The sequence below is a fragment of the Pongo abelii genome, chromosome 18, assembly GCF_028885655.2.
Source record: "Pongo abelii isolate AG06213 chromosome 18, NHGRI_mPonAbe1-v2.0_pri, whole genome shotgun sequence".
In the NCBI taxonomy this organism is placed as follows: Eukaryota; Metazoa; Chordata; class Mammalia; order Primates; family Hominidae; genus Pongo; species Pongo abelii.
The window spans coordinates 64,213,799-64,233,749 of record NC_072003.2 but is presented as its reverse complement, the minus strand read 5'-3'; the positions used below and the strand labels follow the sequence as shown (position 1 = coordinate 64,233,749).

At 37.7% G+C, this 19,951-nt stretch overlaps 1 long non-coding RNA gene across 1 annotated transcript in view; it reads right to left on the bottom strand.

Annotated features, from left to right (window-relative positions):
- The window catches only part of LOC129050828 (uncharacterized), a 99,189-nt gene extending 86,984 nt beyond the window's left edge, over nt 1–12,205 (bottom strand). Inside the window, exon 1 of the long non-coding RNA XR_008514655.2 lies at nt 11,664–12,205. This is a non-coding gene — a long non-coding RNA (uncharacterized LOC129050828). The remainder of the gene's footprint in view (nt 1–11,663) is intronic.
- Between the last annotated feature and the right edge of the window lie 7,746 nt (nt 12,206–19,951).

Genomic DNA, 19,951 nt, shown 5'->3' with positions numbered 1-19,951 from the left:
TGGCTGGGAAACAGGGCACCAAGTCTTGAGACTGCACACAGCAGGGGGGCCATGGGACTGGTCCTTAAAACCATTTTTCCCTCCTAGGCCTCTGGGCCTGTGATGAGAAGAGCTGCCATGAAGGTCTCTGAGACACCCTAAAGACATTATCCCCATCATCTTGGCAATTAATATTTGGATGTTTGTTACTTATGCAAATTTCTGCAGCCAGCTTGAATTTCTCCCCAGAAAATGCATTTTTCTTTTCTATTGCATCATCAGGCCGCAAATTTTCCAAACTATTATGCTTTGCTTCCTCTTGAATGCTTTGTCACTTAGAAATTTCTTCCACCCGATACCCTAAATAATTTCTTTCAAGTTCAAAGTTCCACGGAATTCTAGATCAGGGGGAAAATGTCACCAGCCTCTTTGCATAGCAAGAATGACCTTTACTCCAGTTCCCAACAAGTTCCTCATCTCCATATGAGACCACCTAAGCCTGGACTTTACTGTCCATATCACGATCAACATTTTAGTCAAAGCCAATTCAACAAGTCTCTAGGAAGTTCCAAACCTTCCCATGTTTTCCTATCTTCTTCTGAGCCCTCCAAACTCTTAAAACCTCTGCCTGTTACCCAGTTCCAAAGTTGCTTCCACATTTTCAGGTATCTGTACAGCAGTACCCCTACTCCTGGCACCAATCTACTGTATTAGTCTATTCTCTTGCTGCTAATAATGACATACCCAAGACTGGGTAATTTATAAAGAAAATGAGGTTTAATGGACTCACAGTTTCACATGGCTGGGGAGGCCTCAAAATCATGGTGGAAAGTGAAGGAGAGCAAAGGCACATCCTACATGGTGGCAGCCAAGAGAGAAGTGCAGGAGAACTGCCCTTTCAAAAAACCATCAGTTCTCATGAGACTTACTTATTCACTATCACAAGAACAGCACAGGAAAAATCTGCACCCATGATTCAATTACTTCCCACCAGGACCCTCCTACAACACGTGGGGAACTTCAAGATGAGATTTGGGTAGGGACACAGTCAAACCATATTAGCTGCCAAGAGCCTGTATGTATGTTTTTGTGTCAACATATGTTTTTATTTCTTTGATTTCAACACCTAAAGTGAAATTGTGGGGTCATCCTTCTTTGGTTTTTGAAAAACAGAAACAGAGGACAATTGAGTTATACCATTCCAAACTACAAAACAATCTTTCTGTTTCTAAGAGATATCTAAAACTGCTTCTTCTATAAACATGATAGGACCACTTATATACACTATATTCAAATAAACAGGTAAAATTCTGGAATCAGATAGATCCAAGGTTGATGCTCAAGTGTTACTGATTGGGTTTGTGATATTTGACAGGTTACCTGATATCTCTGAGCCTTAATTTTTCTCATCTGCAATGTGGAGAGAATAGAAATGTCACAACAAATAGTTGTGAGTGTCTAGTGAGATTTGAAAAATAAATGAGAAGCCTTAATTTCAATTCTTGAAAAATAGCGAGTACTACACAGATGACTATGTGCACTTCAGCAAGTCACAGAATGGTTTACAAAAGAGGTTGTTTATAAAGCAGAGTTGCAAAAGATAGAGGCTGGCCTCAGCACAAAAGAATGCCATGAAGTATTGCAAAGAAATTGCTTGTTAAAAGCACAGGAGAGCATAATGACATTTATCCAATGAACCATAAATGTCTACATAGGAAGTTAAGGCTTTTGCCCCAGTACACATCACCCCCACTGGAAAATATTCATATTTTTCAGTGTAAATAAAAGATCTCACATTACAAAGCACTTTCTCAATGACTGTATCTTGAACAAAGTACTGCACATTAGCCTGAGAGGACCTCAATCAATACTAGTTTGGATTGCTTAGAGAGGTCAGTGGCAGAATCAGTGAAAAAACAAACAAAAGAAATACAAGGAAATGTAACACAATTTAGTAATTATTACTGGGGCTCTGACCTCAAAACTGCAAGTTTAGATGATGTTGTAAACAAGCTTTTTAAAGATGACTTTTAAAATAAAATACTTACATTGCGGAGGTCACAAAGTTGTGCTTACAAGATGAATGGAGAAGCATAGAAAACAGTAGAGCTTATTATAAGAGTGGTTAATTTGGAGAGAGTGGCATCATTGAATAGGATTCAAAGCCTCTCTCACTTAGGTAGCTTCGATGGAAGTGAAAATGGTGTGCTTTGGAGAACAGTGTTAAATGAACCGAAGACATTTATCCCAAGGATGAAAAAAGTTTGATGTTTCATTTGAATGATAAAAGAGTCTACAACTAAATTTATAAATTTAATAAATTAGGTTGATGATAGACTTTAAAAAAAAATTCCGTATTGAGAAAACAGAAGATCGACTTATATTTAGGCACTTATAGTACTTGCTACTCTAGGGAAAGGTAAATATTTACATCCTGGTTGATACAAGCCTGTGAATTAGAGACCACTGAGATTTGTTTCAAAGGAATAGGAGCTGTCTGTCCACAGGCTGTGACTTTGATCATATGAAACCCATTGCCAATTGAAGTGAGTAATGCCAGACAGTGTGTTTTCTAGTTTAAAGAAAGTATCCATTTTGTTAGCAGCAGGAAGTAGTGGGAAATTACCCATGAACAATGCTGTATTTTATAGCCTGGGGCAGAAGTAGTGGATAAAGTGGGGATTAAATTGACAGCAGCATCACTATTTCAAGGCTTCAGGAATTACTTCAATCCTTTGATAATACTGTACATTCAAAGTGTAAACCACTGGAAATATCGAAGGCATTTGCCACATTGCTGGTGTGTGTGTGCGTGTGTGTGTGTGTGTGTGTGCGTGTGTGTGTGTGTGTGTGTGTATTTCTGCCTATATGTAGACACAATTGTGTCTGTATATTATATATCTATATATATTTATATACACGCTTTCATGTGTGTTTATATGCACTTACTTTTTATAGTCTTCAAGATTACAAAGAAGAAAATAGCACAATATTGGTATAACTTAAAGTATTTTGCATCATCACTTAGAATCATAATTTAAAATGGTTTGGTCAGATATAAATGTTTTTAAAGTATTAAAATATCCAAAACTGATAAGTAAAGGGTGTAGTGTTTTTTGTGGAGTCAGTAAAATTATTATCAAACATGAATATGAGTGTAAAATCTTTTATGGTATAATCTAAATTTGGGAGCCTGAGTTTTATATTAAGTTTGAAAATATGTACCAGATACTGTATTAGATGATTGGAACATGTTATCTCAGTCCTTAGAAGATGCTCAGATCAAACACTCTTAGATATTATTCTCCTTGAATTACAAATAAGGAACCTCAGTATCAGAAAGGTAACTTGTTCAAGGCCACACAGCTGGAATTAAAAGTCAAATATCTGTGTCTGGAAAACCCTGCATTCTTTTTAACAAATTTAAATTTTGAAGGAGAAGGAAAGAAAATGGGAGAGAGAGAGAGGCAGGCAGGCAGAGACAGATAGAAATAGGGAGAGGCCTAATTTGTTTCATTTCATCTTTCTATTATATCCCAGAGGGTGGGGAGTGCTGAATATGCAGTAGGTGTTTAATAAATAGTCTCAACAAATACTTATTTAGTGAATAAATGTCTCCAAAAATGTGTATTTCTCTCCTGTCCACTCCACTTCGCTTCAAGGATGTTTCTATTTTACAAACTAGGATACACACATGTACACATCTTTGACTTTAAAAAAAATTCATCGGTTCAGCTGCTTCTTTAACAATTGTAATCAATGAAATGTGCCCTAACTGTAGAAAGAGTTTTACAGGGTAGAAATAGGATACACATTTTCAAATAAGATACATCTACTGAGCAGTTGTATAACAATGCAATAGAAATTAGTTTTTATTTCAAATAAATGCGGGCCAATAATGTCTACCATTTCTGCTGGATAAACATGAAATCATCTAATATAAGAGCAGAAAAAAACCCTTAGCGATCTGTTGTCAATAGCCTTCTATTGCACTGCATTTAGTCTCCTCAAATCTACCCTGGGTCTCTCCAGTTCTCTCCTGAAGTTGCAGCCAAAGTGATTTTTTTAAATGCAATTTAGTTCATTTCATTTTTCCGCTTGGGACTTCCAGTGGCACCCAACTGTTTTCATAGTAAGATCCTGTTCTTAGCCTATGTGTATCTAAATGGAAAGAGAGGTATGAATCAGATCATGTTATTTTCTGTTAGCTGCACTACTCAGCCTCTACACCCCAGAGTCTGAGCTTCAATGCACCCTTGGGTCCTTGCTCTTGCTGACCCTTTTCCCTCCTTTGGCATGTTGCATAATTCCACCTTGACTTGTTCTTCAGATGTCAACCATAGGATTCTACTCTCAAAAAAGATTTCTCTCTCCCACTAAAGAAAATCAGGTTCCTTTTGTTTACAGGCTCATGGATGCCAGTTCCTTTATTTCAGGCTCTTTATCTCAGTTGTATTTATAAATCCACTTGCATGGGTATGGTGCTGACACTAGTCTCCCCTGCTAGACTGCCAGTTTCATTGCTCACCCTGTATTCCCAGCACGGTGCTCATTATATAGAAGATGTTCAACAAACACTTGTTGAGTTAATCACTTAACACTGACTCTCAACCTTGTTTCCACGGCAGTGTGAATTAATGTCATGGTGTGCTGCGTGAAACACGATACAGGAGCCCCTAGGGAGTTTGGAACACAAATGGTGTTTGTAGGCTACATTGGACCCAAACAATGACACCTTCATGGACAGCCAGCCCTGAGAGGAAGTGTCCTGTGGCTGGGGTGGATCAGATGTGGTTTTAGAGCTTCAAAATGCTGTATTTTAAGAGAATGAGTTTAAATTCTCTGAGAAAGGAAGCCAGAACTGAAGCTAGAAAAGTGGCATCAAAAGTCAGGTTTTAGAGCCAACAACACCATAATAAAAATAAATAATAAATTGATTGCAATAAAATAATAAATAATAAAATAAGCTATCACCATTATCAGTAGTAACAGCAGTGGCAGCCGCAGTAGCATCCAGCTCAGAGGGCAACAGTCTGAGAAGGTTGCAAATAGGTAAGGAATTGGAGAGCAAGGTGAGCTGGAACATGGGATTAGTTACTATTATAATAATGTGAGTAATCTGTAGACTGCACTGGCCCATTATTTTTGTAGTGGTAGCTGTGTGACAAAAAGGCAAAATTGCATAATTATTAGCATAATTCATTGCACTTCTCAAGATCTGATTTCAAATCTTTCTCTACCCTTTATCTGTGATCTTTGACGAGTTCCTTAATATCTCTAAGCCTCAGTTTCATCATCTGGAAATACAATGGGAATAGTAATACTTCTAATTTTTAGAGTCTTTAGGAGCATTCAATGAAGAATACATGGAACATGTTCAAATTGTTGCTGAACCATAATAAGGGCTTGAGATCAAAAAAATAGTAACTGTTATTACTAGGCAGCAAGGTTGGGAAAACACCACCTCAAAATTGATTTTAAAAGAGGAAGACGTAACAGGTGCCAAAATAATTAGAAATACATAAGGAGACTAACAGGTAAAATTGAGTAAATTCTCTTCATTTGTTCCTCTCTGTCCTTTGGGGGAATGATTACCATTCTTGCTTACGTTGAACACTGTGTCCTACAGAAACACAAATTAAGAATGGCTTGCCCATCCCAGTATATTTCAAAGTTTGGTCCAGGGACTTTCAGTCCCTTAAAGTGATCTTGCAAACGAAATCCACGGTCAAAAAGGGTTTGAGGGAAATCTTCAAGCATCTTAGAAATCCTACAACAGCAAAAAAATCTGACGTACTCAAATTATTCAATCAAAAGACTTTTTTCTATGTTATCCTAAGTAGCATGCCAATGAGTGCACTTTGTGAATTGCTTATCTTTTTCATTTTACAGATGAGGAAATTGGGCCAAAGAGAGGCCAGTTGCATATTTTCTTTAAGAATTATGTTTGAATTAGAAAGAAAAACATAGTTGTAAATTTCCAAACACAAGGGAGAATGAGGAAATGCATATCATGCAAAAAACCTTAGTGATTCATCGAGGATTTATCACACTTGCTTAATAAAAATCCACTCTTTTATTTTCTAATTTTTAAGGTTAGGCTTGTATATGACATTGAAATTGGAATCAATGTAGACCTATTTCTAACCCAATCTCTCTTTAAAATTTCGAAACATAATATTTTCAAAATTTAGATGTGCTGGAATATTGGTAAGAGATTAATGTAAGAAAAGTTATTTTCCTAGCTTCTTTTTGTAATCCACCTATTTTTTACAAAAAGAAGCTAGGAAAATAACTTTTCTTACATTAATCTCTTACCAATATCCGTAGGGATTTGGATGTCAGAAAGTGTGGCAGATTATATTCTCCAAAAGTGGCTACAGTAATATTTGATGTCTCTTATGCTCTTCCAGAGCCTTGCCACCCTGCTTCAAGAGGTGGAGCTATTTCTTTTTTCCTTGAATCTGAGTGAGAAGTGACTGCTCTGACCAACGGAGTAAGTTATGTGACTCTGAAGTAAAGTTATAATACAGCTTCAGCTTTTCTCTCTGTCTCTCAGGATGCTTGCCTATGCAATGCAACCACCATATTGTAAGGAAGCTCAGGTCACATGAAGAGTCTATGTGTAGATGGTCGGACTGGCAATCTCTTCTAGATTCTCAAGCTACAGCCAGCATTAACTGCTAGATGGGTGGTTTATGGAACCTCTAGGTGAGTCCAGCCCCTGGCTTCCAAGGTTCTAGATACTGTTGAGCAGAAACAACCCATTCCAGCAGTGACCCATCCAAGTCTGTGAATCACATATCAAAGAGTATAAAAAATTGTTGTTCTATGCCCCTAAGCTTCTCAAGGTAGTTGAAGTAACTGGAACAGGGGGCCATTTGAACATGAAAAGGAGAGAAGAAACCCAATTTTAATTCAACCCTACTATGTTTCTTTGGAGGTACTCATGTGCTTTATTAATTCATTCAAATTATATGCATCCCACTTCCTTCATATCAGGGGTGTTCCTAAGTGTATTTTATGTAACTATCACAGCTCTGTGGATATCATGCAATATCTCTATTTTTTTCAGGTAAGAAATTCCATACATTTGCCTTCCATTTGCCAGTGTTTGTACAAATTCAGTGCCCAGAGTATATAGGGGAAGAGCTCATATTTCTTAATTATAATGATAGTAGATTTCTTTAGAATTTCCTTTTGTTGGCAATAATTGTCATGTACCTGGTGTGCCCTGTAATATACACACCACGTTAATCACTAGCTTTCAAGGAAAGACATGAGTGTTCTGTTCCTTTCACATCTGTGCACATGCCCCTGACCTGACCTGATAGTTGATGGTTATAGGGTCCATCCAAGGTTGATACTTTCATATTACCAGACTGGCACCTGCAGTAAACATCTGATAGTAAGTGGGAGGAGTGATCTAAGTTGCAGCCACATTTCACTCCTAAATGAATCCATCTAAGAACACTTTGGACTTGGCTTAACTTAATCTCATAATCTATCCTCATCATTCACTCTGCACTAGGTACCATATGTTATCATAACTTTCTCTTTTTCTGAATTGGCAGTTGAACAATAGGTCTTATCCTCTCTCCAATGGCTTTACTTTTCTTAATTTGATTCATTCTATTCAGTCAATAATCATTTATAAAATGTATCCCATGTCTGGTGTAAACATGGACTGCCCTTAACCTGTGGGCATCATTTTATGATGCATACTGTCACCGGATTCAGGCTAATTTCAATGTGGTGCCAAAATAGACTGTATTTCCCCTCTGAGTCAATCCAGCACCCTTAGAACTAAATGTGAAATGTCCTGTGACATTTTGGAACACAAAATAAGCTCCTTGGCACTTAGATCATTGATAATGTCTGAGTTTCTGGGTTCAAATCTCAGAGTTGCCTTTTAACTGCTGTGGTACCTGGAGCAGGATAAGTCATTCACTCTTAGGCTCTTCATCTATAAGCCAGGGATAAGTTTTCTTATACAAATGATAGAATCTGTGTAATGGGCATAATTTAGTCCCTGACACACAATAAAAAGCCAATATAGTATTGGTTCACAGTATCTCCGGATGACAGTATCTCACCTGTATGCACAACTTCATACTGGCTACTCAAAATTCCTAGGGTTAGTCTAGAGTCAGACATTACTTTCTCTCACTTTGCACCCTCGTCTGGCTCCATTCTACATTTGGCTTCAATTCTCCATGTTATCTTGGCTATATACATCCTTTTTGGTGTCAGCTTCAATTTTCCACTCACTAGCTTTACATGCCGTGTCATAGGAGGGAAATACTCTGGGTCACTGATCTGTAAATGAGGGTAGTACATCAGCTGGCAACTGCTCAGATTTGGGCATATCTGAGCTGGTGCAAAATGAGATTGGATGCTATGGAGACTGGAGAAGAGGGCTGAAAATTTCTTGACATGAGATGCGTCCTGCATCAGCTAGTGCAGTGTCTAAAATCACAGACTCAGGAGAAAGAACTGCTTCTGTTCAAACACAAGTCCTGCAGGTTACTGGTTCTATGACCTTTGGTAAGCTACTCAATCTTTCTAAGCCTTGGTCCCTCACTGTATAAAATGAGCATGAGAATAACACCATCCACATGATAATATTGTGAAGATTGAATTAATGCCTGCAAAGTGCTTAGCACAGTGGCTGGCACTCCCTGAGTGTTTTTATTCTTTGTGTGTATTTGAAGCCCCACCATACAACCTCGGGTCCTTAACCAGTCCCACAGAAGCATATTTGGTGCCAACAGCAGACATCTACTCAGCTGTGAATTCAGCTGTGGCCATCTGGCAGGCAGTATCTGGGAGGACTGAAGAGTGAGGTGGCTTCTTTGTGGGGATCAGCAGCATCTGCTTCTGGGAGAGAAGCTCTCCATGCCCCCTGGCATGTGCTCTACTCATAAATTCCCAGAAATGGGGACACAGCTGAGACCCACTGTTTGTGGAAGCAGACACACTCCCTCTTTCTCTGCTTTATCTATTTGGAGCTGGGGCTACAGTACCACTTGGATTGACATTCAGCTGCTGGTTTATAATGGCTTTCCCAGCAGAGTCCCTGCAGGCTTCACTGCCATAGCTCCTAGAGGAGAAGGAAGCCTATTGCTAACAAATACCCACAGAGAAATAAAAACTTATTTAAATGGATTTAGGCAATGTGTTTTAGCTCTTTTAAAACATTCAGTGACTCCCACGGTAGGCAGAATGGCTGCCCAAAGGTGTTCCAGTCCTGCATTCTTGAAACCTGTGACTGTGTTACATTAAACAGAACAAAGGACATTGCTGATGTAGTTAAGGTTATAAACTTTAAAGCAGTGAGAATAACCTGGATTATCCAGGTGGCCCCAAACTAATTACGCAGGTCTTTAAAAGCAGAGAACTTTCTCTAGCTGGAGTTAGTGTTGTGGCAGAAGAAGCCAGAGAGATTCAAAGCACGAGAGGGACTCCACCTTCTGTTGCTTGGAGATCATGACCAAGTTTGTGGGCAGCACCTAAGAGCAAAGTCAGGCCCCTCATTGATGGCACCAAGGAAACAGAACTAAGTTTTATAGGCTCAAAGAACCAAATTCAGTCAACAACCTGTGGAGCTTGGAAATGAATTCTCCAGAGCCTCTAGATAAGAGCATGGCTTGATTCTGGTCGTGCAAGACCCTGTACAGAGGACACAACTGGGTCCACCTGGACTTCTAACCGACAGATCTATGGGATTACACAACTGTGTTATTTTAAGTCACTAACTTTATGGTCATGTATTATGGCAGCAATGGAAAATGAATATAACTTCCAAAATAAATTTCAAATTCCTTATGATGGTGTTCAGAAGGCCTGTCCTGGTCTAATCCTGATTTTTCTCTAGTGCTTTATTCCACATGACTCCCTGTAATGTCAAGTTTCTGCCAACATCACCATCCCTAAATGCCATTCTGTAGCCCAGGTTTTTAAAACGGAATTATGGAATTCGGGGCAGGACAATTCTTCATTGGATGGGACAGTGCTCCATGCTTGGCAAGACTTTTGGTATCTATGACTCCTTGGGTTCTAAATGCCAGTGACACTGTCTGGTCATTGTGAGGACAATAAATACAGTTCACTGGGGTTTGTGAAGTTAGAGCACCACTGTAAGTGAACTGCAAATTGTCAGCCAGTATGTTCTGAATGACTACTAATCCCCAACAAGTCTTTTAATACTGAAAAACCTGAGTGAACAAGATAGAATTCCCTGACTTTAAGGGAGTCACATTGTAATACAGTAGACTAAAAAACATGTAAAGAAACAGATGAATAGTTTAAAATGCTAAGAAGATAAAGCAGAACAAAATGTGGTGGAGAGTGCAGAGAGTGTGCTGTATAATTTTTCTGCAGTGATCAGAGAAGGTCTCTCTATGGAGGTTGCTTTGAGGTGAGACCTCATTTGAGAGGAAATGGACACCTCAAGGTTAAGAGAAAGAAATGCCAAACAGAAGGATGAGCGGGTTCAAAGCTCTTGAGATAGGAAGAGCTTGGCATTTTCAAAGTCCAGAAAGGTCAGTGAATCAGGAACAGAGGGAACAATGGGGAGAAAGAAGCATCAAGTGGCAAGCATGGGCCAGATCACACACTGCTTTGTAGGCTATAGGTGGGAATTTGTGTTGTATTCGGCTTTCAGTGGAAGTCCACCAGTTTATTTATTTTTTATTTTTTAAATAAACAACTTCAAATATGAGTTGATAAAATAGCATAATAAGTTGCCTTGTGTTAATGTCATTAATCACCTGAGCTTTTGGCAAACAAATTTGTACATTCATATCCACATCCACTTCTTCCACCTCTTCTGAAGCAAATCCCATATATTATAAAATGTCATCTCTAAATATTCCTACTTTCAGTATTCTAAATACAAGAACTCTTTTTAAAGCATAACTTTAATGCCACTGTTACACCTAAAATGAATAAAACTTACATAATACCTTCAATTATATTGGAGGGTTTTAAGGAAGAGGGTAGTGTTGTCTGGGTTACCTGTTAGAAGCCTCACCCCACAACCCTATGGAGGGCAAAGTGTGAGGCAAGGTGGTGAAGGCAGAAGAGGGAGACTGTCAGGAGGCTGCACACTCTTGGAAGCCAGAAATGATTGTAGGTTCATCAATGGATTTATGATGGGTGGCAATGGCTTAAATATAAGCTCGAAAGAAAAAAAGATAAATTGAGAATGACTCCTAAAGTTTTGGTCTGAACAACAAGGCAGACGATTGTGACATCCATAGACCAGGAAATCCGGTTTGGGGTGAGGATAACAATAATATTATAAACTCCAGCAACACAGGCTTCTATATATGTGTCAAGCACATTCATGTCTCTAATCATCACTTCCAATGTCTCCACAGCGTCACTCACAGAAATTCTGTTTGGTGATCAAACCAAGCTCATGTGCTTTCTCCTCCTCGAGGCTTTCTAGATACCCTATTTAATAGTTTATGTTGTTTCTGTCAATATCTAATTAAATCAAGCATTTTAATAAGTGGATTTGGTTAGAGATTTTAAGTGATGGTGAAAGACTTCTTACAGAAAACAATGACATACACACACTGGATCTGCTATGCTTTTGCTCCCTGGCCTTGGGCAAGTTACTTCCACTCTCTGAGCATTACTTTTCTCATTTACAAAGGAAGATCATTTCTCGTTACCTTACTTGTAGTTGGATGATCATTTCTCATTGCCTTACTTGTAGTTGGATGATATGAGGATTAATTAATAAAAGGCTTTCTTCTACCTATTTGGCACTAGTCAAAGATGATGAGTCACAATCCTCATTGTTGCTGCTGCTTATCATTATCATTGTTGTTGCTGCTTATCATCCTCACTGAAGAAGAGAAAATGATGGTATCCAAATGGGATTATGCCATTTGTGCTGGGCTCACAAGTTGATATATCAGACTCAGGAATCAGAGGTGAGGATGATACCGAGGAAGACAAACCGCAAAGGTCCATACATGGTGAATGGCTCTTCAAGGATACTGGGTAAAAAGCTTGAAGAAAATCCACTTCAGGTCTGAATTGGCAAAAACAGACATTATTTAAAGCTGTAGACTTTCATATTGGTCTAATTTGTGTAAACAATCTTTCTCTTCTGCCCCCAACACACACACACTTGCAATTGGATGCATTTTTGACCCATCTATTCAGTCACTGAAGCTTTGTTTGTTCAAGAGAAACCTCAGGATTTTATTATGCAGAAATTCTATCATGGGCACCCATAAATCCCAATTAGGCAGCTTGTAGCAGAGCCACATGAGAAAGAACAATTTCTGTTTGTTCCTGGTGTCTCATTAATGACATGGCTTCACAATGGGTACAGATTGAAGCAATGTATCCAAGCAGGATGGTTAGCAGGCACAGGGTGGGAGGGAGGGAGCACAGGCTGCTCTTTTCTCTGCTACAAAGTTATGTGAAGGCACCAACCTAAGGCTGGAAGTTAAGAGGCATAGATCTCAGCTAACTTCACCTCTCTCAGCATTGATTTTGGGCCAAGACAGACCGATTTTGAATCCAGATTCCTCTGAAACTCTCCAAGCTCTCCAGGCTTTCTTTATGCAAAACACGAGGACCGGCAGTGCATTAAGAGCCTGAATATAATGTGCCTAGCACAGTGTTTGAAAAATGGTTTTGTAATGAAAAGTAAAAGTAAATTCTATTCTTTCTTCTACTTTCCTCCGTTTTCTTATCTATTAACAGAGGAGCCTGGTTTCAGCAGGATATTATTTTATAGGAAAATCATGTATGAATAAATGAAATCACACATACACACACACACACACACACACACACAGAGAGAGAGAGAGAGAGAGAACCTCTTTCTGAAACAAAGTTTGCTATTTGTTCATTTAAAAAGCCAGTCTAGAACATCAACTTTTTGAAGACACGTAATTAAAAATCTGTCAAATGAGTACTAATGAGTTAATTTAGAAGTTAAAACTCAAAGACAGAGCCTATGAAAAAAGACAATAAACTATTTCCTAAATTGAATATAAACTTGAAAATAACATTCCCCCAGAATACTGTAAACTCCTACTATGTGTCAAACAATTCACTCCTGTTATTTATAATATTCTCACCACTATCACACAGTCAATTTGCATAGGAGGAATTTAGGTCACCCAGGGTATAAGCAACTGGCCTATGATCACACAGATAGAGGCAGGGACAGGCTCATGGCCCAGCTGTGTCAGATTCAAGACAGTGGATTGGATTTTTAAAATATGGTACATGTACGCCATGCAATACTACACATAAAAAAGAATGAAATCATGTCCTTTGCAGCAACATGGATGCAGCTGAAGGCCATTGTCCTAAGCGAATTAACACAGAAACAGAAAACCAAACACTGCATATTCTCACTGATAAGTGGGAGTTAAATATTGGGTACTCATGGGCATAAAGATGGAAACATTAGACACTGGGGACTTTAGAAGGGGCGAGAGAGGGAGGGGGGCCAGTGTTGAAAAGCTCCCTGTTGGGTACTACACTCACTATCTAGGTGATGAGATCAGTCGAAGTCCAAACCTCAGCATCACCCAACATACCCTTGCAACAAACCTGCACATGTACTCCATGAATCTAAAATAAAAGTTGAAAAAAAATATGCAGAATGGCCTCTCTTTTAATGATGTGCTATTTTGTACTATCACCAGAGTTTTCTTAGTTTTTATTTTTTATATATTTAATTATTACCTAATTAGCTAATAACTAATTCTATAAATTCTGAGTCCCAACTATGACTTGGATGCTTGCATCCTCTTTAAGAACTCACAGTAGAATAAGGGAGAGTTAAGAACAAACTGACTAATATTAAAACGTGATGCAGTAAACCATGTGATAAACGAAGGGGAGGATGCTGGAGAAACTGCAAGGTGAGGGGACCTGATTGTGTCTGGGAGGCAGACATCTGTTTTTACTAGATTCAGAGGGATGAGTTGCCAGCCAATGAGCTGGGGAAGAAATGGATTTCTCATTTCCAAACAGACGCAGAAACTTAACAGCCTTGGGACAGAAAAGTTTGGTGGACAATCTACATAAACACCTGTTTTAGTTGAATTTTTTGGTGTTAGTAGTACTATTTTCCTGAGTAATCTATTTGTATATTTCATAGTGGAAAACTTAGAGTAGAAAAAGGAAAATAAAAATTTCTAAATTTCCCCTTTCTGTATAGTCACCATTAACATTTTGGTAATTTCCTATCTGTGGTTTTCTTTGTCTATATGTGTTTATGTATTTATATGTACTACATGTTATCTGCTATATGCAAACATAAATTCATTTACTATCTAACTTCATCACTAACTTTTTCCACAGGTTCTTAATCAATGTTATTTAAATATTATTTAAATTTCATTACTTAAAATTTATGCTCTTGTAATGGTAGCGTTCAATTCAACAAGAAGACCTAACTATCTTAAATATATATGCAGCCAACACAGGAGCACCTGAATTCACAAAGCAAGTTCTAAGAGACCTTCAAAGATACTTAGATTCCCACACAATAATAATGGGGACTTCAACACTCTACTGACAATATTAAACAAATCATCAGGCAGAAAATTACAAAGACATTCAGGACCGGAACTCAGCACTGGATCAAATAGAGATGACAGACATCTACAGAACTCTCCACCCAAAAGCAACAGGATATATATTCTTCTCATCACCACATGGCACATACTTTAAAGTCGACCACATAATTGGACATGCCTCAGAAAATGCAAATACTCATCAGCAAACGCAAAATAACTGAAATCATGACAACCACTCTCTTGGACCATAGCAATGTCAAATTAGAAATTAAGACTAAGAAATTCACTCAAAACCATAACATTTATATGGACATTGAATAACCTCTGGAGTGACTTTTGGTAAATAGTGAATTTAAAGCAGAAATCAAGTTCTTTGAAACTAATGAGAACAAAGATACAACATACCAGAATCTCTGGGACACAGCTAAGGCAATGCAGAGGGAAATTAATAGCGCAAAATGCCCACATCAAAAAGTTAGAAAGATTTCAATGTAATAACCTAACACCACAGCTAAAAGAACAAAAGAATTAAGAGCAAACTAACCCCAAAGCTAGCATAAGAGGAGAAATAAACACAGAGCTGAATTGAAGGAGATTGAGACACAAAAACAACCCAAAGATCAATGAATTCATGAGTTGGATTTTTGAAAACATAAAATGATCACTAGCTAAATTAATAAAGATGAAAAGAAGAAGATCCAAATAAACACAATTAGAAAGGATAAAAAGGATATTACCACTGACCCAAAGAATACAAATAATTTTCAGAAAATATTATGAACATCTCTTTGCACATAAACTAGAAAATCTAAAATAAAAGGATAAATGCCTGGATACATAAGCATTCCCAAGTCTGAGCTGGGAGGAAATTGAATCCCTGAACAGATCAACAATGAGTTCCAAAATTGAATCAGTAAAAAATAGCTTACCAACAAATAAAAGTCTAGGACCAGACGGATTCACAGCCAAATTCTACCAGATATACAAAGAAGAGTTGGTACCATTCCTACTGGAACTATTTCAAATAATTGAGGAGGAGGGACCCCTCCCTAACTCATTCTATGAGGCCAGCATCATCCTGATACCAAAACCTGGAAGAGACAAACAACAGCAACAAAACTTTAGTCTAATATCCTTGATGAATATTGATGTGAAAATCCTCAACAAAATACTGGAAAACTGAATCCAGCAACACATCAAAAAGCGTATCTATCATGATCAAGCAGGCTTTATCCCTGGGATGCAAGGTTGGTTCAATGTACACAAATCAATAAATGTGATTCATCACATAAATAGAACTGAAGACAAAACCCACATGATTATCTCAATAGATGCAGAAAAGGATTTCAATATAATTCAACTCCCTTTCATGTTAAAAACTCTCAATAAACTAGGTATTGAAGGAACATACCTCAAAATAATAAGTGCCCTCTATAACAAACCCACAGCCAAAATCATACTAAATGGGCAAAAGTTGGAAGCATTTTCCTTGAAAATTGACACAAGTGAAGAATGCCCTCTCTCACCACTCCTATTCAGCATAGTATTGGAAGTTCTGGCCAGAGCAATTAGGCAGAGAAAGAAATAAAACATCCAAATAGAAAGAGGGGAAGTCAAACTATCCTTGTTTGCAGACGACATGATCCTACATCTAGAAAACCCCAGAGTTGTGGCCCAAAGCTCTTTAAGCTAATAAACAACTCCAGCAAAATCTCAGGATACAAAATAACATAAAAAATCACTAGCACTCCTGTACACTAACAACAGTCAACGTGAGAGACAAATTAGGAATGCAATCAAATTCACAATTGCCACAAAAAGTATAAAATACCTAGGAACACAGCTAACACGAGAAGCGAAAGACCTCCACGAGGATTATAAAAAATGATGTACAAAGAAATAAAAAATGACACAAACAAATGGAAAAACATTCCATGCTCGTGGATAGAATCAATATTGTTAAAATAGCCACACTGTCCAAAGCAACTTATAGACTAGGTGCTATTCCTATCAAACTATCAATGACATTCTTCACAAAACTAGAAAAAAAACTATTTTAAAATTTATGTGGAACCAAAGAAGAGCCCTAATAGCCAAGGCTATCCTAACTAAAAAGAACAACGCTGGAGGCATCACACTACACAACTTCAAACTATACTAAAAGAATACAGTAACAAGAATAGCATGGTACTGGTACAAAAACAAACACATAGACTAATGGAATAGAATAGAGAGCCCAGAAATAAGGTTGTACCACCTACAACTATCTGATCTTCTACAAAGCTGACAAAAACAAGCAATGGGGGATGTCTGTCTATTCAATAAATGGTGCTGGGATAAATGGCTAGCCATTTGCAGAAGACTGAAACTAGACCCCTTCCTTACACAATATATAAAAATTAACTCAAGATGGATTAAAGACTTAAATGTAAAAGCCAAAACTATAAAAATCCTGAAAGATAACCTATGCAATACCATTCTGGACATAGGAATGGGTAAAGACTTCATGATGAAGACACTGAAAGCAATCGCAACAAAAGCAAAAAATTGACAAATGCGGTCTAATTAAATTAAAGAGCTTCTGCACAACAAAAGAAACTATCAATACAGTAAACAAACACCCTCTAGAATGGGAGAACATTTTTGCAAACTATGCTTCTGATAAAGGTCTAATATCCAGAATCTTTAAGAAATGTAAACAAATTTATAAAAAAAAAATTAAAAAGTAGGCAACGGGGATGAGCAGACACTTTTCAAAAGAAGACATACATATGGCCAACAATCCTATGAAAAAAAAGCTCAACATCACTGATCATTAGAGAAATGCAAATGAAAATCACAAACAGATAACATCTCACACCAGACAGAATGGCTACTATTAAAAAGTCAAAAAATAACAGGTACTAGTGAGGTTGTGGAGAAAAAGGGACTCTTACACATTGCTGGTGGGAGTGTAAATTAGTTCAACCATTGTGGAAAACAACATGATGTTTCCTCAAATACCTAAAAACAGAACTACCATTTGACTCAGCAATCTCATTACTGGTATATAGCCAAAGGAATATAAATAATTTTATCATAAAGACATATGCACATGTGTGTTCATCGTAGCACTACTCAAAGACATGGAATCAACCTAAGTGCTGATCAACAGCAGGGTGGGTTAAAAAAATGTGTTCCATCTATACCTTAGAGCATAAAAAAGAGTGAGATCATGTCTTTTGCAGGAACATAGATAGACCTGAAGTCCATTATCCTTTGCAAACTAACACAGGAAGAAAACCAAATATCACATGTTCTCACTTATAAGTGGGAGCTAAAATATGAGAAGACATGAACACATACAGGGGAACAACAGACACTGGGACATACCAGGAGGTGGAAAGTGGGAGGAGGGAGAGATCAGGAGTTATAACTAATGGGTACTAGGCTTAATACCTGGGTGATGAAATAATCTGTACAACAATCCCCCGTGACATGAGTTTACCTGTATAACAAACCTGCACGTGTACCATTGAACTTAAAATAAAAGTTCAAAAAAGTATGCTCTTGAAAGTCCTCATTATAATGTGATAGCCATAGTTATCATTCCACATTGTGGGTTTAACAGTACTGACTTGATCAATTTCAAGATGTACTGTACCCCAAAAAGGTAATGACTACCCTCCTACCTCACTCATTCATTACCACATCCCCAGTACCTACTTTGGGTCTTACACATGGTAAGGACCTAGTAATGCTCAAATGACTAACTGGCTGCAGTTGGATATTTACATGATAATTATCATTTTATTTTACTTATGCATACACACACACAACACAGTCCTACCATGAAAATTTCTCAACCCAGGTCTTAGTCTGACTCTTTGCTTTTTTAAGAAAATATTAATTTACTAGGAATAAATTTCTTTTGCATCCAAGGTCAAGGTAAACTTGCAATCCTTGGTTACATGTTGCCAAACTTGCATTGCACTAAGGCTGTCAACTTTTTTTCCTCCCACCACTAATCTATGACAAAGTCCTTTCCCTGTACTCCTGCCAACAGTGCATATTATTTATTTTTACATCCTTGCTAATTAGAGAGGTAGGAAATGGTATCTTATTTCATTAATGAGTACTAACGCTGAACATTTGCTTATGGGTCTATAGTCATTTGAAGCTCTTCAATGAATTATGTTCTTTTTTTAACAAAACCTGCCTTTCAGTTCTGGATTATAAATATTAACACAAACAGAACTATGCCTGATATGCAATTAGTTATGTGTTAGTTATTGGTTAGCAGATATATGTTAGCTATGGAGAAAAGCCAAATTTGTGAAACGTTGCGTCGATCTGTGTATTTTAAAAAAGAATACAATGACATAATGCATGCAAGTACAATAGTCCCTAAAATTTTCAATTTAAATTGTGAGAGAGAAATAATATACAGGGAAGAGAGGCATACAAGATTGTAATTAAGAGAAGAGACTCTGGATCGAGACTTCCTAGGTTCAAATCTAGGCCCTTCTACTTACTATCTAGTTATGAGTAATTAACTTCAATACGTCTCAGTTTCTTGGTCAAAAATATGGAGGTTAATTATGTTACCTACTCTATGTTAGTATAATGAACATCAAAGGTTTTAATAACTGTAAATACTTAGAAATTGGCTGACACATAATAACTGTTCAATCAGTTTTAACTAGTTAAAAAGTAAACAGATCAACTAATCTTACATAGCAATAACTATACAGAGGAGATGCACGGGGTCGTGCGATAAAGAGTAATTGACAGTGGGGTAGGGGTTGGGAGAAATGTTCAGGCAGAGGAAGTAATATGTGTAAATGTCCTGCAATAGAAGAAAATAAAAGGAAATCAGTGTTGCTGAGGGAGAATGTTGCTGAGAAGGAAAGTGGAGCAACAAGTGATAGACAATGTCTCTGAAGGCCAGACTATTCAGGGCCTTATGGACCATGGAAAAAGAGAGTTTTATTCAATTTTACCTAGTAACAGGGCCATATTAACCCTTTCAACAAGAAAGTTAGAATTAAAGGGAAAATAAATGGGAGGTAATTTGGATGACATTTATTTTACATCTTTGAAGCAAAAGATTGCATTTCAACACAAAGACCTATGAATGTCTGTCAAGTCTTAATGGTGCTACAATCTTGTTGGCAAACTCTCTTTGCAGAGAAAAACTTAAGCCATTTATAAGCAAAATACAAGCAGGAAGCCCCCCAAACCCCTTATCTTCTAGGAAAGTGCTCCCAGTCCCCCCAACCCCCAGACAGGCTTGGATTTCTCCCTGTTCTCTATGACACCAAGGGATTGCAAATATTTTACATCCTGTCCATACACTGGCCCATCTTATTATCCTCTTTCCCCGTAGTTTGCCATTTGGGATAACAGCTATTTTATATTGGTTG